The 20,341-nt window shown below is 46.3% G+C and overlaps 1 protein-coding gene across 5 annotated transcripts in view; it reads right to left on the bottom strand.

The window, feature by feature from the left end:
- Positions 1-20,341, bottom strand: part of nfia (nuclear factor I/A) — a 150,580-nt gene that overhangs the window by 110,522 nt on the left and 19,717 nt on the right. The window lies entirely within an intron of this gene.

A 20,341-nucleotide genomic window follows, 5' to 3' on the forward strand; every position in this document is an offset into this window, starting at 1 on the left:
AGTTATTGTTTCCCGCAGTAGAAATGAGGAAAACAGACAAATGGACGAGTATGGACCCGCCCTCTTCACCACAGGTGTCTCATTGTTCACATGTGTGCATCTTCATTTTCAGCATCACGCTACTCTGAGATCCATCACACACCCGGCACCACCACCACTTCCACCATCCTCTGCTTCACACTGACTCTGGATCAGCCGCCATCAGAAACAACTGATTCCTGAAAGCTCGTCCGTTTGCGGCTCCGTGCCTCTGTGCGCTGCAGGCTCTACCTGTTCCACCTGAACAGGAAGAAGGATGATGACACACAGAACCGCTTTGAAAGGTTAAAGGTCAGATCCTGCCGTTTACTGTGAGGAGTGTCTGGGGTGATCTGATAAAATATCTGAAAAGCTGTTTGTGATGCTAAAGCCTCACACCTGCAGGAAGTTCACAGGTCTGAAGGAAGGCGGCCGGAGTCACCCGAGGCACTCAGAGAGTCTGTAAACGGCTTTACGGGGATATTAGTCTGTGGAGATCCTGCAGGAGCATCTACAAGATTCAATAAAGCCTACATAAAGCTGCAGACGCTCCGACGGTCCCGACAGTACCATCAAACCGACGCTGAATCACCACGGAGACGCACAGACCCACCATAAACCCATACAGCAGTCCAATCAGCACCAGCCTCCACCTGTCCACACACAGCCCCTCAGGTGACCAACCTGCAGGAACATCAGTGGGTGGAGCCACAACAGGACCTTCTGTTTAAACACAACAACACAAGAACGAACCAATCAGATCACACCTCATAATCATCGTCATCGCCATCAACATCAGCAGCAGCAGAAATTCACTCAGGTTATCTTCTTTGAACTCAGACACACACGCACGGTTCTTTTATCATCCAATCAGAGGACGCTGCGTCACGACAAGTCTGTCTCAGATGAAACATCACAGCTGTAATCAATCAATAATCAATCATTCTGATCTGATTGTCAGAGTCCACGAAGGATAAAAGCAGGTTTGGATTACTCAGATTACAGATTACACGCCGTATGCACCATTACAAAGGTGAGTCAGGTATGACCACAAAGACTATTATAAATCAATAATTAGGACAGAAAGGGGTTGGTCTGGCTAACTGAGACACTTCAGCGGCTCCTTCGTCAGGCTGTTTTTATTTGTTTGTTTGTTTGTTGTGAGGAACTCTCGTGAAGTCAGGATCACTGTATATATGGAAGTGTTTTGTGATCCCAAGATGTTTCCAGCTCAGTGCTGGTGGCTGGTGAAGCAGGTGGGAGATGTGCTGACGTCACTTCCTTCTGCAGGCTCATGATGGTCTCAGAGGATGTGGAGGAAGCCGTGACGTCTGCCTAGTGAAGCAGCTGCGTGCTCCCGCGGGCTGGACCCGAGCGGCGAGTCGTCCGAGGTTAATGAACAGAAGCTTTTATGTTAATAGAAGGAGCGGCGCCGTGATTTAACAAGACAATCTGCACATTTACTTTGGCTCAAACACGTCTGAGGCTGCTCGTTATCGGGCGGTCAAACAGCGGCTCTGAATGAAGGTCGGCACACAGAGACGGTAATTAGATTAGAGCAATTAAACCAGCTTTTTGATATGACCAATAATCTTAATGTGGAATTCACAGCAGGACATCCTGCTCCCGTTTCATCGTTTCCAGCAGATGCGCCATGATCTGAGCTCCAGCTTCAGGTTTAACAAGCGTTCACGTTCCCTCGCTCCGAGCCTCACCTTATGTCAACAAGAACTCATCCGTCAGGCCTCACATCCTGAACTACAGGCAGATGATCAGATGGACCAATCACAGATGCTCAAAACTTTTATTTGTTCTGGACAATATATAAAGCCTGAGTTCGCCTCACGGTTCCTGCTCTCTCAGTCGGACTCATTAAGCATCCTGAGAAGCATCAGTCCTGTTCCACCAGCCAGCACCTCGGAGCCAAAGAATCACATGTAGAATCACTTCTGATAGCGACCATGAAGGCGACCGCAGCGAAGAGCAAATCCACTTTCACCGAAGGAGAGAAAAGCATCACCATGAACCAATCAAAGACTCAAATGTTCCACTTTCTCAGTCCTTTCCTGCACAGAGCACTGATTCTGCAGCACAAAGCTGCCACCATGGAGCGCACACAGCATTCATAAAGAGCACGTCACTCACCTGAAAACACCTGGGCAAATCAGGTATGCCCTCACCTGAAGGGACAACAGGTGACTGAACTATGGGAGGAAGACGGTGCTTTCTGCCTTTCTAATTTTTCATAGCTTTTTAATTATTATTTAAAAGAGAGGACAAGTTTTTTTAAACCTTCCAAAGAGCACCTCAGACAGCACAGGTGTAATCACCTGTCAGACAATCAGAAGCAGAAGAGGGCGGAGCTTTAAGTGACCACATGTGATGAAGTGATGATCGGATGTTTAAGGTGCAAGTGAACGCCTGCTGAGTGTCACAGGGCTCATATTTCTCTGCCTCATCAGGCAGCATTGGCAGAAAAGCAGCCTGAGGCGCCATCTAGAGGAGACTCACCGACACTACAGCAGCCTGTAGCCTGTGTGTGTGTCTGTGTGTGTTTGTTTGTGTGTGTATGAATTCTTACTATCTTGGTGGGGACCAAAATCTGAAATTGAAAGGCATTTTTCACACTCAAAATGTGGTTTTAGTGTCAGGGTTACAATTGGGTTATGGTTAGGTTTAGGGTAAGGGTTAGGGTTAGGCATTCATTTTTGATGGTTAGGGTAAGCGGCTAGGGAAAACATTATGTCAATGGGATGTCCCCACAAGGATAGCAAACCAGACATGTATGTGTGTGAGTGTGTGTGTGTTTTTGTGTGTGTGTATATGAATATTTGTGTGTGTGTGTGTGTGTGTGTGTGTGTGTGTGTGTGTGTGTGTGTTCATTTTACAGGATCTAAGGGAGAAACTTTGATAAATTCTCTGATTCAACAAAAGCTGAAGATCTGATTTTGATTAGTTCATTTTAGTAAATAAAAAGTAAAAACATTGGAGACAAAAACAAAAGAGTAAAACTTCAAAGCCTGAAATAAATTTCCACAACACCAGTAGTAAAAAGATTCATTTGAAGTCTTTTGGGAGGGTGCATGAAGCCGTCTGTGTTTGCAATCTGACCCCACCTGCTTCTGCCAATCAGTGGTGATTTCCTGCAGTGACATTTTTTTGGACGCCACTGAGCTGCCATTTCAGTAAAAAGTTGTGGAACTACTTCTGTCCTAACAGAACAACAGAAGGAAGCGAGCTGGAACGTTCCGCCAGCGCCTTCCACAATTTCGGACGGCATTTTCAAGAAAACGTTTGAAATGATAGAAATGTCCCTCAGGGAACGTTCCTGGAAGGTTAAAGGTCAAACGACCACAGAACGATAGGCCTGCAGCGCTCGGAGAATTTGATGTCATGGGGATGTTTGTGACGACAGGACGCTCCCCTGAATGTCAGCGCAGCGTTGTGAAGTGCTGGGTGGTTGTCGTGGTAACAGATTATAACCCGTGTAACCAGGGCCGAGACTCCAATTACATTTCCACCCCTCAGAGAGCGGCCAATCAGCCGATCGGCTCCTTCATCTTTAACGGAGCGCTGTTTAAATAAAGATTCAGTTTTTTGTCTGTTTGTTTCTGCAGTGCAACGCAAGACTGGAACGGGTCAGAAGATGATGGGGGGGACGCCACCAACCAGCCAATCAGACGTGAGCAGAAATCCAAAAACTCGACATGGACGTCACCATGGAGACGGGCTGATGTCGGCGGCAGTTTGGGCTAAAAAATACAAAGTGTGTGTTTCTCTGTGTCTGTGAGTGAGTGTTTGTGTGCATGTGTGTGCCTGTGTGTGTGATGGGTGGACGGGGGCTCCTCCACCTGCTCCCACTGAGCTGCTGCCAGGCTGGAGACCAGCCAACAGAACCAGGCCTGAAACCAAGCCGCAGCCAAGCTCGCACAACCAGAGAGAGAGGGAGGAAAACAAGGGAGGAGGGGGAGAAGGACAGAAGGGGAGAGGAAGCACGGAGCGATGGGGAGGAAGAATAAGGTCAGAAAAGCAAGAAGAGGAGGAGGAGGGATGCTTCTCATTTGTTTTCTTTGTGGATCTGAGACGTTGAAGCAGCTGATCATCGGCCATCATCTCTGCCGATCAGCTGATCATTAATCAATTTTTACATCTCCAAACCCCAAAACGCTTGATTTTAGTCCCAAAACCTTAGAAATGAGTGATAATAAAAATATGAGCGCAGGGAGGCCACAGATGAGGAGGAGCGTTACAGCGAGGAGGTGTAGATCAAAGCTGGAGAACAGAAGAGGAGAGGTTAGATTGTTTAGGACAGGAAGAAGAGTGGAGGCCCTCTGAGAACATCTGCAGCAGCTGCTGAGCAGAGCTGTGTCACAGCCTCGGTTCTCCCTTATTTCTTTGGATCCATGACACGAGTCAGAGAGAACCGTCGTTCAGACAGTGAACAGGAGCATCATCGCCGTCAACGACAGTCACATCAGCACACACATCTGGGCCTGATGTGGCATTTGCAGCAGAAGCTCTGTTGTTAGAGTTTAACAGCAGCAGCTGCTGAGGGTCCAATAGTAGGATAAACGAGGCGCTGAGATTCTACATCTCTGGAGCCAGCTTTGATCTCCACCTTTAACTGCCACCCCATCCATGGAGCCCCGGAGGCTCAGGTAGACCTGGATTGATCCCCGGCTCCTCCTGGGAGAAGATAGCGGACCCTGAGCTAGCCTCAACACACCTGCACGAGTGTGAATGTCGGGCAGAGCTGCTCAGGTGTGGATAAAGCTCTGGTTGTGACTGGCTGAATGAGGGCTCAGGATTAAGCAGAAAGGCGTTTTTCATGTTCCGGTACATTTTCACACAGGACCCGTGTTGTTCACCTGTTGGGCCCCCGGCGGCCTGCACGAAGGTGGCAGGTACAGACCTAACACGGGGGTCCGTCAGCTGCATCACGCTGCTCTCTGACGACCTCAGTAATCGCAATCTGAGACTTTAAATCGCAAGGTCAGAAAAATCCAAACCCTCCTTCAGTCCTCTCGTACTTCTACCGCAGGGAGGGCCTGACCGCAGATTCGTAGTTTCACGTCTGCAAGAGGCGCAAAAGGGGCATCTGAAACATGCATGTCTCAAATAACAGTGAACGTGAATGAGAGTGAGAGCAAGACCAAACCGCGAGATCGGACCGGGAGATTGGATCAGGATCAGGGGAGAGCAAGATCGGACCGGGATCAGCGGAGAGTGTTACTGCGGCTGCTCTGTCTGCTCGCCGAAGGTGTTTATGGCTACTGGAAAATGAAGCGCCCATTTGACGCTGACCTTGGCGGTGTGGGTGGGGCTCTGTTTACAGTTTGAAAACAAACCATAAAATAATTCCATGAACGTCAGAATATCATCGCTATGATGACAACCTCACCTCACACACACTTAACTCCTTTTTCTACTGACTACTGTGTGTGTCTGTGCATGCGTGTGTGTGTGTGTGTGTGTGTGTGTGTGTGTAGGATGAAACAGGAAGGCAGTTGTGTGGTGAGAGGCAGGCAAGAGGAACAGATGGCCTGGCAGAGCATGGGGAGAGGCCGGAACCCCCCCACCCTCTGACCGACTTTCATTGATGAGCCCGTGTGTGTGTGTGTGTGTGTGTGTGTGTGTGTGTAGCACGTGTTAGACACATATGCCATTGCGCAGCATTATTTAGAGCAGCACCACCCCGATTACTTTGAGTTTACACACAGACACAAATGGAGCCGTTCGCCAGCATCCCCACACAAACAGTTTCTGCTGGTTTCAGCGTCAATCAGCTCACACACACAGACTCACACATACACACGGGCAGAAACCCGGCTGATGGAGGAAAATGTGAAACAGTGAAACTTGATCACGACTGAACAAATACACACTTGACGACTTGAGAAACAAACGCAGCCACACAAACGCTCCCTGACACCAGAGCAGCGCCTGATCGCTGCTGCGGGCTTGATTACAGGTGTGCACATCTGGTTTTAACGCCAGCTTCTTCTCTACATGAAGGACAGCGAGGAGTCGGGTTAATTAGACTTGTAAGAATGTCAGAAACAGCAAACACATCCATAGTACAGCAGTGCTGTCAAACAAGGCCCAGAGGCCAGAATCGGCCCGCTGGACAGCTTTGGAGAACGTGAAGGAGGATTTAAACTTTACCACCCATCTGTGGAACAGCATCTTTTATCAGAATCAGAATATTTTATTAATCCTGTGGTTACAGGACAACATGAACAGTAACACACTGAACTACAAAGTTTGCAAAATATAAGAAATAGCACGTCTTCACCCATCTTTGTGTTTCCCCTGAGCCGATCTCAGAGTTGGGATTATTTAAACCCAGACTTGTTTGCGGTACTGAGCATGCTTGATCATGCCCCGTCTCACCCGGTGTGGCAAAGACGCAGCAGACTTCAGAGGATTATGAGGTGACCCGTGCCTCCGTCCAGCCCGACGGGAGCGTTAACATAAACAAGATGAAGCGCTGCGAGGGCCGGAGGACGAGTCGAGTTAGCGGTTCGGTACGAACGAGAGAAAATCCTCCTAGACTCACCTCCGGCCTCCCTCAGAGAGCGTGTGTGTGTGTGTGTGTGTGTGTGTGTGTGTGTGTGTGTGTGTGTGTGGTTGGAAACCCTCGGCTCGGTTTATGGATTGAGTCGAGGAGAAAGTTTCACATTATACAAGCTAACGAAAATATCTGGTGAAGCGCTGAAGGGAAAGCAGTGAGGGGTCAGAGGTCAACCCCGACAAGAGACAAGCTCCTCAGATTCTTCTTTGTCTCTTTTTCTTTCTGTCTTACAAACCTAAACCACACACACACACACGTTAATGCCTCGCTCTTCCCTCAGCAGCAGATTGCCCACGCACTCCAGGTTTCAGCAGGACCCAAACCTGACGGGGCGCCCAAAAAATCTTCTGCCTGCTTTGAGAGGAAGAAGGAAGCCTGCAGGCGAGATGATGGGGAGCGCAGGCAGGCTGGCAGCAGAGCCGGGCATATGCTGCCCCCCCCCCCCGAAAAAAATAAAAACACAACAACAACCCCCCCGCGCCTCCTTCTGTCTCCTCTCTGCCAGGAAACCAGTCTGCAAACCAGCACAGCCAGTGAAACCAGTCAGAAAATCAGGCCTCCCGCTGGGGTCACCTTGACAGACAGACGCACAGCAGTTTCGAGGTTCCCCGTGAAGAGAAGTGGGGTCAATGAGAGAGGGCCCAAGCTCCTGCAGACACGAACACCGTGCGATATGATCGCACTCATCACACATTACGGTGTTTCATCAGCTTTGAGCGCGTCCGAGTATCTGTGTCCTGATCTTTACATTTGAGAAGTGAAGTTTTCTCTGTGTGAAGATGAAGATTTTTCTCCTGTTTCTGTTTCAAATATATTTGATTTCTCTTTCACGTTCACATTGATTTGTATTTCCTTTTTATTTTTACCTTTTGACGCGTATATCTTTCTTCTTATGTTGGTCGATACCAGGCTCACAACAGGAATACAGATTTGTAAATATTAATAATCAAAATCAAAAGAAAGAAAACAAATTTTAGGAGCAAATTCAAGCCCAAACATCAGTTTTATAAATTACATTTGATTTTTTAGTTTATTGGGATTTCTTGTTATTGCACATGAAGTTTTACTGATCCGTTCAGTCACATGTCTGATTTTGGCAGATTTGCTCCTCCGTACATGCGCAAGTTTAAACCCAGACGAGGCACATAAATATTACAGATTACTGCATTAGATTTAGATTACTAGTCTAAAATATGATGATGTGAAAGTGAACTTTAAACATGTGAAATTGTGATTTTATTTGAAAATGTTTTCAAATGTTTAAAGAGAAAATTTCAGCCATAAATGAATCTTATTGAGAAGTCGTTCATTTTTCACTGCTTGATCTGGAAAAGATCAAAAGGATTCAGATTACAGATTTTAATAATCCAGTGGATTACTGCATCAGTTCACACCATTTGTATTCATGTGACAGTCTCATTTATGCAGCCCTCGCTGTGCTGACGTTTATCTCATCCTCTGAAGTTTTTTTTTTCTCGTAGCTTGAATTACAAAACATGTTTTAAATAAAGTTTTAATTTAAATCATCTGTTTATGTTCAAGAATGAAATTACAAAATGTTGATTTCATTTTTAAAAATGCACAAAAACTGATCAGTAATCATATTGATCAGCGTTCAGCAGACGTGCCCCTGATCAGCTTGTTGTGTTTCTAATGGAGGGAACTCACCTGAACACACACACACACACACACACACACACACACGCCCCCTCCCACGCCCCAACACACAATGTGAGAACAACAGAGACCTGCCAGCTGTTCACATAAACACGGGAGACACAGCTGGAAAGACACACACACACGGGTGCCGGGGGAGCCAATGCACACGCTGCTTTAATTAAAATGATGAGATTATAAAGCAGAAGCTGGTTAGATGTGGTGCGTTCTTTGATTTTTTTAAACCTGCTTTTGTGCGATGAGAGAAAACAGAGTCTGTTTGTGACTTAAACGGTGGTTCAGGGCCCCATCAGGGGCGCTCAGGAAGATCACAGGGGTCCAACAGCCAAACGGGAACAAGTTAAAGGTAAAATACGAGAGTCTGAAGGACTTTGACGTGATTTTGTTTAAACTTTAAAACTGAACTTTTTTTCTCTTCAATTAATGTTGATTTTTCTTTTTGCACTTTTTTTGTGTTAAGTCTTTTTTCCAGCTTTGTCTTGACTCGCGCCCATTTCATGCCTCAGTGGCTGGTTTAGGCCACTCGTTCCCACACCGTTCTCTCACCCTGTCTCACTCTTTCTCCTGACAGGGACGGGGGCATGCAGACAGGAGTGGCGCTCAGCCTTTTGTGGCCCTCGGCGGTGGTCGGGAGGCCGGGCCCCCGTCTCCTGCGGTGTGACTAACGTGGAGCGACAGCGCCAAGGTGGCAGAGAGCTGCGGCCGTTCTGCTCGGCTCGATGCCGGCTTTGTGCGCCGTCACCGCCGGTTATCTTCCCACAACACGTGCTGCTGTCAGTGGCCGAAGCTCCCCCAAAATCCTCCTGAGGCCCCCGCACCTTTAATGTCTTCATTTAGCACAAACGTGAGTGTGTCTGTGTGCCTGTGTGTGTTGGGTTTCATACGAGTAGTGTGAAACTCATGAAGCTGCTGACTGCAGATACTCACAGGAAAATCGCAGAAGAAGAAAAACAGAGTTTTGTATTCCAAAAAATGAGAAAGACCAAAAACATCACAGCTGGAAGTGCAACAGTGCAACAGCGCCCTCTGCTGGCTGCTCAGGGGCACTACAACAGTAAGATCTGAACACAGAGGAGAGGAGGTCAGAGGATGAAGGGTCAAACTGCAGAAGGCGGCTCTTCTGGCGCTTTCACACACGCCTCAGCTTTAAATGTGGTGCAGCTGAAACACATTTAAATCTAATTTCCAAACACAGAAGACGAGCTCAGGTTAAAGATGCTCCGTCATTTCTGTCTCTGAACACGAAGCGTCTGATGTAACTCCTGCCCACCTCGCCTCCTTCCAACAATACACCATGACCGTGATCACCTCCTCGCACCACGCTGCCTCCTCAATCACATGTAAATCCAGCAAGCACGTGAAGCTGCAGGTTAGCAGAGTGTGACGTAACTCGATCACATGTTTGATCTGCTCAAAGTTCTGCAGCAGAAACTCACATGTGACCTGACAGGAGGTTCGCTCCTACTTCCTGTTCCTCGAGTCTACTATCAGCCTTTTCTTATGCCACTGTGTTTCTTTCACGTCCTGAGCATTTTTAAATGCCCTTCTCTTTTATGTTTTTAACTTGGTGTTTTTAGTTTTTATTTCATATTTCTGTCATTTTAATTGCATGAAGCAATCATTTACAGGAATCTAAGAGCAGCACCTGGCTTTTGTGTGTTTTCTTTAATGCCGGGAGAGCAGCAGTGAGTGATGAGGAGGTCAAACCAAGACTTGAACTCTACCACGTCTGTAAAACAGGACTGTGGGCTCTCGGGGTCAGTACTGAAAGCACTGACAGCAAAGGCCTTACAGGGTAACGGAGACGCATCACGACATCACGACCATACGAGCCTTCAGCTCATTGGGTCTCTGCACATCCTCAGAGTTTCTCTTTTTACCACAAACTCAAACACTCAAATCAGTTTTTATCTAAATTTACTGAGAGACTTCCTTTCATGACCAGTGTGTGTGTGTGTGTGTGTGTGTGTGTGTGTGTGTGTGTGTGTGTGTGTGTGTGTGTGAGTGGGTTCAGAGGTGTGTGACCTCAGCGTGGAGGAGAGTGATGACCACCATGGGGGGCAACAGCAGGGAGGGAGGATGATGAAGGACGCTGTGGGAGGAAGTGGGACGCAGGGACGCCATCACTCACTGGCCCCTCCCACCTCCACCTCTCCTCCCATATGTGTAGCATGGGGAGATGATGTAGGTTTGTGGATGATGCATGCACCTGAGCTCACACCTGGGCGCCCGGCCAAGCGTGTTTGTCACGTTCGATCTTCAGCTCGTTAACAATGCAGAGTCGGAAACTTTAACCCGACCAGAGTCTGTACCACGCTAGCCCGTCCGCTACACCTGTGCAGGGGTGATCTAGACCGCCTTCAACACAGTGACATCACAGACCACCGGGAGGTAATCTTCTAATCTCAGAAATCCAAACAGGAAGTAGATGCTTCCTTAAGTCCTGCCGACAACGTTAATCCTAATAAAAATGCTGCTGAACACAAAACCTTTAGTCTCACATCACCGTAACTACCTCCCACAGATTTCAGACCACCTTAAACACATCTCAGTGCCACTTTAAACTCAGTAATTGTCTCCTCATCACGCCTCACCTCCTCTCTCTGACCTCTTGCATCTCCCCTCTATGCCCCCCTCCGAGTGAGCAGGTCAGAACTTATTTCCGCAGCGCTTAATAAGAAGCACATGGCTGCTTTCTCTCTTCAGCCAGCGCCTCCTCTTTCTCCTCCTACTCCTCTGCTTCCTCCAGGCCACCTCTTTGGGTTGACTGGGGCCAGAGGGGGAGACAAAAATCCGTGAGAGGGAGAGGGAGGAGAGAGGAGGCGAGGGGGATTTCCACTATTAGAAACTGGAGATCCACAAATTTCCTCATACCACCTTAACTCCCTCCTTTACTCAGAGACTCTTCTCTCCACCTTAAAGTGCCTCGCAGCATCCGCCGCCTGTTCAACTGTTACAGGATGAACAACGAAGATGTGACATCAGATGCGCTTCCTGCCCGTTCACAACTCCGATGACGACACCTGCTCTCGAAGTGAGACAGGAAGTCACAGGAAACGCAGCGAGGAGCGGATCAAACTTTCATGGATACAGCTTTTAACACTCAAATGTGTTCTTCCCAGCATGCATTTCACACCGCAGCCATCACAGCAGAGAGCATCATCTGCAAATTTATTCCACAGTTTTTATTGGCTGTGACCGATCCCACACACGCTGCCAGCTGACGCCCTCGCCTGTTGCCTCCCACCGTTATTCGTGACAGAAGGAGACACAGGTGTCGTATCGTAGCGCTTCATCGATATGTCACCCCGGCCTCAGCATCATTGCATTGGTGCTTTGACACGATGAATGAGGCGACACTGACTGGCTGCTGGCAGTTTGGGCAAAAGGTGTAGTCAGTCATTTGAAGAGGTTATTTAATAAATAAAAAGGATTGTGTACTCATAAATATGCAGAGATTAATGTGTTCAACAAACTGATGCATTCTCACAAATGTCTAATTATTGTATTAAAAAATACACAGGACATACATCCTCCCCCACCATGTTTGAATACACAGGTCATGAAGGACATTTGCCTTCTGCCGATGGCAGAAGACCACAGAGTACCGAGCCAAAGGTGGAGGAAAAGAGAAGTTATAGGTGTTCGCCTGCCGTGGAGGAACATTTAAATTCATGTCTACATCTTCAGACTCAGGATGCAAAGCATCATACCTGTCTTACAATCAGAGACAGGTTCCTTTTCACAAAAGACACTAAACCACAATCAAACAATAAAACCTTGTCCTCTTCGTCCACACCTCAAGCGTCATGTCCTGAAGTCAGGCCTCTATCACTGGAAAATGTGCACAAGTTCATTTTTTCCCCAATACTGTCACACTCACTTATTGTCAGCAGATGAGACATGTGACCCTCCCATCTCCAGACAGCTGACAAGAGCCGGTTAAACAACAACAACAGGTTACAAGCTAACCTTAAAGCAGCTAATGTCAGGCTCAAGTGTCCAAAAAGATCACACTTCCCCTCTGATACAGTTTGATACATTGACACACCGTATGAGAGTTTAATCACTAAGTGTCCAATAATGTTAGATACACTTCGAAGATGGGCTCCCTAACACCCACTAACAGTAGCTAACAGCAGCAAACAGTAGTTGACAGTCGCTAGCACCACATAACAGGAGCTAACAGCTGCTAAGAGTAGCTAAGAAAAAAGGCTGCAGTTATATACATACAGTTCTGTATATAATCAGCAGCTCACTTCAGTGTTGCTGTAATCACACAGAAGAGAGCTTCTCTGGCTCTCTGACTCCATTTTTTACAGACTCCTCCAGAGTAGATAAAGGTGGATGCTTTACGCCCACCATTGACAGCTGAGGCAAAAAGTGGACTGACAGCCTTCCACTGACAGGGAAAAAATACAAAGAGTTGTAGAAACATGCTGGCTGGTCATGGCCGTTATGGCATACAGTTTCAATTGAATGTGTTTGATCTATCTATAGGTTTGTCCTATAGCAGCTACATTAGCTAAGATAATGCCTATAAATTAGTGGTTAAAAGAAACAACTCAGTTGACTGCAATCTACTGACTAGTGATGAAAAATATTACACAATGTAATTTTAATATTTATCACTTCACACCAACACAGTGAAAAACGATGAGGTGGCCACTGAAGGAAGCTTGTGTGCATAACTGAGATAAAAAAAACAGAAGCGCTGACAAAGCAGGATTGTCTGCAGAGACCTCTAGTGGCTGAGTGAAGAAGTGCATGCAAACCCTACAGTGGTTAATGTCGCATTTTCTTAAATCTAAACATGGAGACTGGGGAACTAAACCAAACCAGTGACTGAAACCAATTCAAATCATAAACCTGAAAGCTCAATTTATCAGCTTTTCTATCTCCAACAGCACAGGGGAATGTGTACAACAACAAATGGAAATAGCACCATGTTAACATGATGATGGTGCAGTGTGGGTCGAAGGGTTATCTTGACTAATCAAAGAGTAGAGCACCAGCCTGTGTGTAGCCTGACAGACAAACCCAGGAAAAAACCCCACAAAATTCAAACTCTTCAGGTAACAGAAAACTGACCCGAGTAAAACATTAATGTGTGGATTTCAACAGGTTGATGTGACGCCCTGACGAGCACGCTCAGACTGAAGTAATGGAGCTTTAAAGGTAAACTCAAAGTACGAACGAGATGGAGGAGGCTCAGGTGAGCTCTTATAACCATTGTTACCATCATTCAGAGTGTGTGTGTGTCTGTATATGTGTCCAGCTGCAGGTTGCTGGGAATAGGTGTATCATGAATATTCATGATGGAGCCTCTGGTCGAAACAGCTGCCTGAGAGACGCGCGCACCCCCCCCACACACACACACTCTCATGGCTACAGCAGCTGGACGGGAATCTGTCTGTTTGTCTGCTTCAGGCTGAGACACACAACAACAACGCCGCTTTGTCGCTAACATGTGCTGAGGTCAGCAGGCTGCCATCGCACACTTACGGGAACAATGACAAACACTCGACATGCTCCGTTTGGACAAACAGGAAGCAGATCACCGAGTGCAGTACCTGTGACGTCCACCGGACAGCGCTGTGGGGAACAGTTTCATACTACCACGCCGTCTTTAGCAAACGCTTCCTGTGGGTCGGCTCCTTGGTCTGGCCTATACAGCAGGTGTGTTGTGCTGTGTAAAAGGTGGCTCGTGTTCTGTTGGTTAAACGAAACTTGCATTAAATTAAAACAGATGTTTAAACTGAGTTACGTCGCATGCATGACAGAAACACCCCAACATCTGGCCCGGCCTATGGAAGACAACTTTAAATAAACACACAGTGATCAAAACATCCAGAGGACACTCATCACTTTTCAGATAAAACTCAGTCTGCAGGGTTACGTGAAAAATTGCTCACGTGTTCAAACGTCTGGGATCAAAAACTCCCCAAATGTTGTTGGAACATCAGAAACATCTTTCCAACCAATCGTATTTGGCAGACAGGCTCGTCTGCATCACAGCGAGTCATACTCACACTTGACACCTCTGGTCTCTGCGCACAGCTGGCATGGACTCAAACCGTCAAACATCATAAGGTTCGTTAGCTTCTCATTTTTAGTTTATTAGTTTGGATTTTAGAGGATTATTCTGGTCATGTCCCCCTCTGTGCTTTTATTCTTGGACTCCACCACGCTCAGCTCGTCAGCTCGCTGACGGTTTGTCATGTGAATCATCAGCATTCAAACGTCAGGTTTTTGAAGGTGGCAGACCGAGAACCACAGCGTGACGTTTTACCACAGCTCCAATCACCATCTGGTCAGTGAGAGCGGACTCTGCGCTCCTCTGTGCGCTGGGTCATTACCGGTGTGTTAAACTTGGAGCAGATGAAATATTTTCCCAGGCTGATCCCAGCTCCTCTCTCATCTCTTAGAACTTTAGGGCCAATCAGATGTCATTTCCTGTTTGATCTGAGCTCTTCCTGATGGGTGAATATTCCCCTCCAGCCCTGAAGCCACTTTCCAAACTCCCTTCTTCAGGGTTAAATCAAGTTCCCTCCAAACTTTTCCCCAAATATTACAATTATGCCGCCAGCTCGTCCGTCGCCGAGAGGCGAGCGAGACAAATTCTCGGTCGGCCGTCCAGATGTTCCAGCAACGAGCAACAACTGTCTGGTATCCTCTGGAGGGCCGGCCCTCACGTGTCACTCAGCTGTTTCTGAGGCGCGCACCAACAACAGCTGTGCCGCCTCAGCGCAGCGTCTCTGATCTGATCTGCTAATCACGCTGTCCGCCTCAAACTGTCGTTCGTTTCCCTCTTTTTCATCATTGTTTTTCTTCTTTCAGGTTTCAGGTTTCTGCTGTGGAGACTCGTCCATTTCTCACAGGACAGTTAACAGTAATAACACTGAAATTAACGCATTCATTCAGGGATTCAGGGATTAAAGCTGCTGTGAAATGCTCAGAGGAGGGAGGACTCCTCTCTGACTGACCTCACCCCCTTCAGAGGATGTAAACCAACATAAAAGGTCAAGAAAGCTCCAGCATCGCCCCCCCATCACCGTTTCTACATCCCAGTCTGATGGACTTTATATCAACCATGGACCAGGCTACAGCAGCATCCTCTTACTAAGGAGACCTGACCTGATTTAAGATGGAGCATCCTCATACAGCTAGTCCTTGCTGGGTTAGATTCAGGCCTTTCGGTTTCTGGCAAAAACCCCCAAAAACACATCCTGATGAAAAAATTTGACATAAAGTATGAATCACAAAGAAGCCCTCACAGATCCAGAACCGTCACTAAAAACATCATGGTGATCAACAGTGAACTGCAGTCACGTTCAGTAACTGTTAGACACTCCCCTCTCCTACTCGGCAGCCATCCTGATACGTTACCTGAAGCATTATCTAAACTAACGATCATTCCTGTGGACGTGTAAACTTCAGCCGACACGTTGTGGCTAATCCACGACGGAAAAACACTTCTGATCAGGATCAGAAATCATTTCTGTTGTTTTGCACACGTGATCGCGAATCATCCCATTATTTTCAGCTCGACTTCTAAGTAAGTAAGTAAAATTTTATTTATATAGCACATTTCTAGATAAAAGATCACAAAGTGCTTCACAAGGTATAAAACAAAAACAGTCAAAAGTTAACAAAATGCAATTTTAAAAAGATGTGTTTTTAGCCGTTTTTTAAAAGTAATCACTGAGTCTGCAGATCTTAAGTTCTGAGGAAGAGAATTCCACAGTCTGGCGGCCACAGTAGCAAAAGCTCTATCACCCTTGGTTTTCAGTCTTGTATACTGAATAACAAGTAGGCCCTGATCACAAGACCTCAGGGACCTACTAGGGGCATAGGGCTGTAAAAGTTCAATGATGTACGCTGGTGCTTGTTCTTGAAGAGCCTTAAATGTCAAATAACTTCTCTGAGGGACCAAGAAATCTGAGCTTTTTTTAAACGGTTTCACTTTGACCCAAACTCTGTTTTCTATACCTGAGTGCTTCTGGAGCCTGATGCTGTGGTTATGGCTGACGTCACATCATACACTACAACTGTAACATCAGCAGAGTACAGTAACTGTTTAACTGTCGGTGGTCAAATTCATGTCCAGCTCTCAGTCTGTCACCTTTCCTGATGCGATGACTGTTCAAGTTGATGTCCTGAGAGCAGCTCGAGAAAGCCACTGAAATCACTTCCTGTGAGTACATCACAGCTGATGTTATCCTTCGCTCTGCACGCAACCGTGTTTTCTGACCGTTTGACTCTGGGGTGAAGTTAAATGAGGCTCGACCTCTGACCTCCCGTTTCCAGGAGTAACCTGCTCGTCGGTGCGTGCGCTCCCTCCAGAGCGCCTCCTCCGTCTGCCGCTCAGAGCGTGAAAAAGATTCAAACCGTCAGATCTGTTTGTTTCATCGTGTTCCTCACGGCGTCCCACTTATCAATGCAACATGAGCCAAATGTGTTTGTGCTGCAGAGCGGGGAACAGATGGGCCAAATTAATGATCCCGTGTATGTTTAAAGTAGAAAGATATTTATTTGCGTGCGTGGCCGAGGGCTGGAATTAAACGGTGTAGGGAAGGAGAACTTCCTTTTTAGCAAATCTCGAGGAAAAGCGACGTTTTCACAAGCTCGCAGCGATCGGGTTGCAGCGCAGAGTGGTTTCAGGGAATTATAAATAAATCAGAGTCAAGCAGGCGATCCCGAACGAGGAGGAGGAGGAGAAGGACGAGAGTTTTCTTTGTTTACGGCTGACTCTGGAGACCTGAAACGGACCCTCCGAATAAATAAATACCACCGCTACAGGAAGTTCAGCCGTTTCCCCTCAGGCCCAGTTTAGTTTTATTAGCTACAGTCCTGCACAGATAGCAAACCATGAGACCTCCTCCCCTCCTCCTCCTCTTCCTCCACTGTGAGCATGTGTGCCGCTCTCTGGCTTCAGCTGCTTTCTTAAACACATGAATTGAAGTGCAGGTTGACCTCAGTAAGAACTCATCTCAGAACCTCTCACTGTAACTCTGGCTGAACTCATAGTCGTAGTTTTTACTGCAAAAAGAGAAATGTACTCTTTACTCCAAAGTACTTGTGATATATCAGCTGCACATTACTTTTCGGATTTCAACAGTTCATAAAACCGAGTCAAATGCTTTTTTTTAAAAAATATTTTGCAATTTAAAATAATTACCTATAAAAAACTGTGCTGTGTTGATAAATGCATCAATTTGAATCACTGATATCTGCTCTGTCAGACAGGATTCTTATCTAATCATCTCTGGTTTTAGCGAATGGAGACGTTCTGTTTTTCCCTGGATGTTGAGGTTGTTTCATCCAGTTCTTCTGTATCAATAAATGTAAACTGAAATATAATTAACAACCTGTACAATCACAGTGATCTCTGAATTTAAAGCAGACCCAAAGTGACTTAATCACCTGACGAGTCAGGAAGATCCTACATTGTAGAGGAAACAGAACGACTGAACAGGCTTGTTATTATTCGCTGCAGTGTAAATACGTCTGACACGTGATGCTATATGCGGACGATGCAGTTCTTTACACTTAAGCCAAATAGAAAAAAGTTGGCAAAGTCAGAACAAATAAACTTAAAAAACTGAAATTATTTAATCAGTTACTCCTGATTCATTAAATATATCCTAAAGAAACCAGACGCCTTATTGAGTAAAATGATTAAAAAATGTTTGATGGTTTCTATTTTTCTCAGCTGATAAGAGGCAAAAAATCCTCACATAATTTCTGAGGAGGTTTGATGTCCTTAAATAAAATAATGACAAAGTTTCTGTGACAAAAGTCTAAAAAAAATGTATTCAGCAGATCAAAGAGAATAGTTTGAAAAGTCCTGTCACAGAAAGCCGAGCTTGAACTCTTCTTTAGGCCTCATCAATAATTGAAGCGCCAGGCCAGAGGCGGGTTTGCAGAGTGGAGGTGGGAGGTGGACAGGTGTGTTTAGGGTGAGGAGGGGGGAGGAGCTGCAGAACAACAGCTTGCTCTCAGCAGGGGTCCCGGGGAAGGAGCAGGTGAGGAGGTATCCATTGCACTGCTTTTACAGCGTCTACCTGACACCACTTCAGAGAGGGGAGGTGAAGAGGAGGAGGAGGAGGGATGGCAGGCCGGAGGCGCTTACGGTCCAGGAAAACAGAAAAGTCTCACAAAGGTCTGAAGGCAGAGAAAGAGAGATGCTCTCCTGGTAAAAATCACACGTGAACATGTTTTTAACACGTGTGACAGGAAAGAGTCGCCAACCAGCTCGAACACTCCCACCCAGCGGTTTTCCAGGAATGAAGAGCTGGAAATGAATTTTATCAGGAAAGTGAAACAGGAAGCTGAATTCAAGCATGATAACTCATGAGAAAAATAATCTGAAGGAAGGAGAAAAAGGAGTTGTTGTTTTTTTAAAATAGGGCTTATTGGTGTGTATACATGGATACACATGACAGACATGGGAGACAAGGTATGAACACGAGGAGGGGAACATGGGAACTGAAAAGGAAACAGGACACAAACCCACAGAGAGGGACAGAGACGACAAAGACAAGAACTGAACAGGGAAAACTAGAGAATTCAAGATATAGGATAAACTCTAGACTAACTAATGAACATTAAATAATAATACATAATAATACATGCCAACACTAGGTCAGACAACCCAGAACCATGAGAAAGGTAAATGCCCATCATCTAATAAAGTATGTGAACTTGTCACAGTGATGTGCACCACCTCAGGTAACAATGATATTTTGTAAATACATTTTATGACCTTAAATATTCCTGATCAGTTTTAATGACTCCAGAATGAACTCCGTTGTGTTTCTGGGTGCAGTGAATCCAGCAGCACCTCCACTGCGGGCTCATTAAAGCTTACATGTTGGATCCTTTATGAATTCCAGGAATAATTACCGTAAATGTCGGGCTATAAGCCGCTACTTTTTGCACAAGCTTTGAACCCTGCGGCTTTTAGTCAGGTGCGGCTTTTCTATGGATTGTCCGTGATTTTTGTCATATCGTAAGACGATTTGTTTTGTGTGTTCCGCTGTTGTACGGCACTACGTTGCCTGGCGGAAGGATCGGGGTTCAAGAGTGGTATGTTAGTCACATGTCCGTCCGCCAGGCAACGTAGTGCCGTACGAAGTAGCGCGAAAAACAAACTTCAAAGTAGCGCTACGCATTCAGCGGGAGGCGTGGATGATGAGCGGCGATAAACTTGCAAGTTATGCCCAAAAAGCAAGTTATGCCCAACTCCACCGGTGGATTCTGACAGCGTGGAAAAGTGTGAAAACATCCACGATCACCAACGGATTTTGAAGGGCTGGACTGCTGCATGATGGAGAGGAGGACACCGCCACGGCCCTTCTGAGGGTGTTCGACTCTGACACTGACAATGAGGATTTCTTTGGTTTTGAAAGTGACAACGAAGGAGAGAAGAAGAGTGGATGACGAAGCCATCCTGAGCCTGTTTGTATCCGACACTGGAGAAGAGGACTTTGGTGGTTTTAGTGCGCAGGAAGAAGAGAAAGATGGTGGTGAATGACTGACTTTTCTTCTTGTTAAAGCTGTGTCACTGCACCTGAGCCTAAAAGGTAGTCCGAATCTATTTTTCTGGTGTGCTGTAGGCTACTGTTATGTACTACATGTGCAAATATGTACCCATAACTTGTTTTTCAAAATATTAATAAAAGTAATGTCTCCAAACAGCCATCTCTTTCCTGACAATTCCCTTTGTGCATATTCTCTTACATATGATAAGTCAACATTGAAACACCTGCGGCTTTTGGTCAGGTGCGGCTAATGTATGTACAAAACAGGATTTTCCCCTGATTTTAGCTTGTGCGGCTAATATTTAGGTGCGCTTTGTAGTCCGGGAAATACGGTATGTGTTTAAATGGTAAATGGCCTGTATTTATATAGCGCTTTACTAGTCCCTAAGGACCCCAAAGCGCTTTACATATCCAGTCATCCACCCATTCACACACACACATTCACACACTGGTGATGGCAAGCTACATTGTAGCCACAGCCACCCTGGGGCGCACTGACAGAGGTGAGGCTGCCGGACACTGGCGC

Source organism: Copadichromis virginalis, linkage group LG23 (assembly GCF_057382275.1).
Source record: "Copadichromis virginalis isolate Kocher_CV1m ecotype Utaka linkage group LG23, C_Virginalis_male_GT1.1, whole genome shotgun sequence".
Taxonomy (NCBI): Eukaryota; Metazoa; Chordata; class Actinopteri; order Cichliformes; family Cichlidae; genus Copadichromis; species Copadichromis virginalis.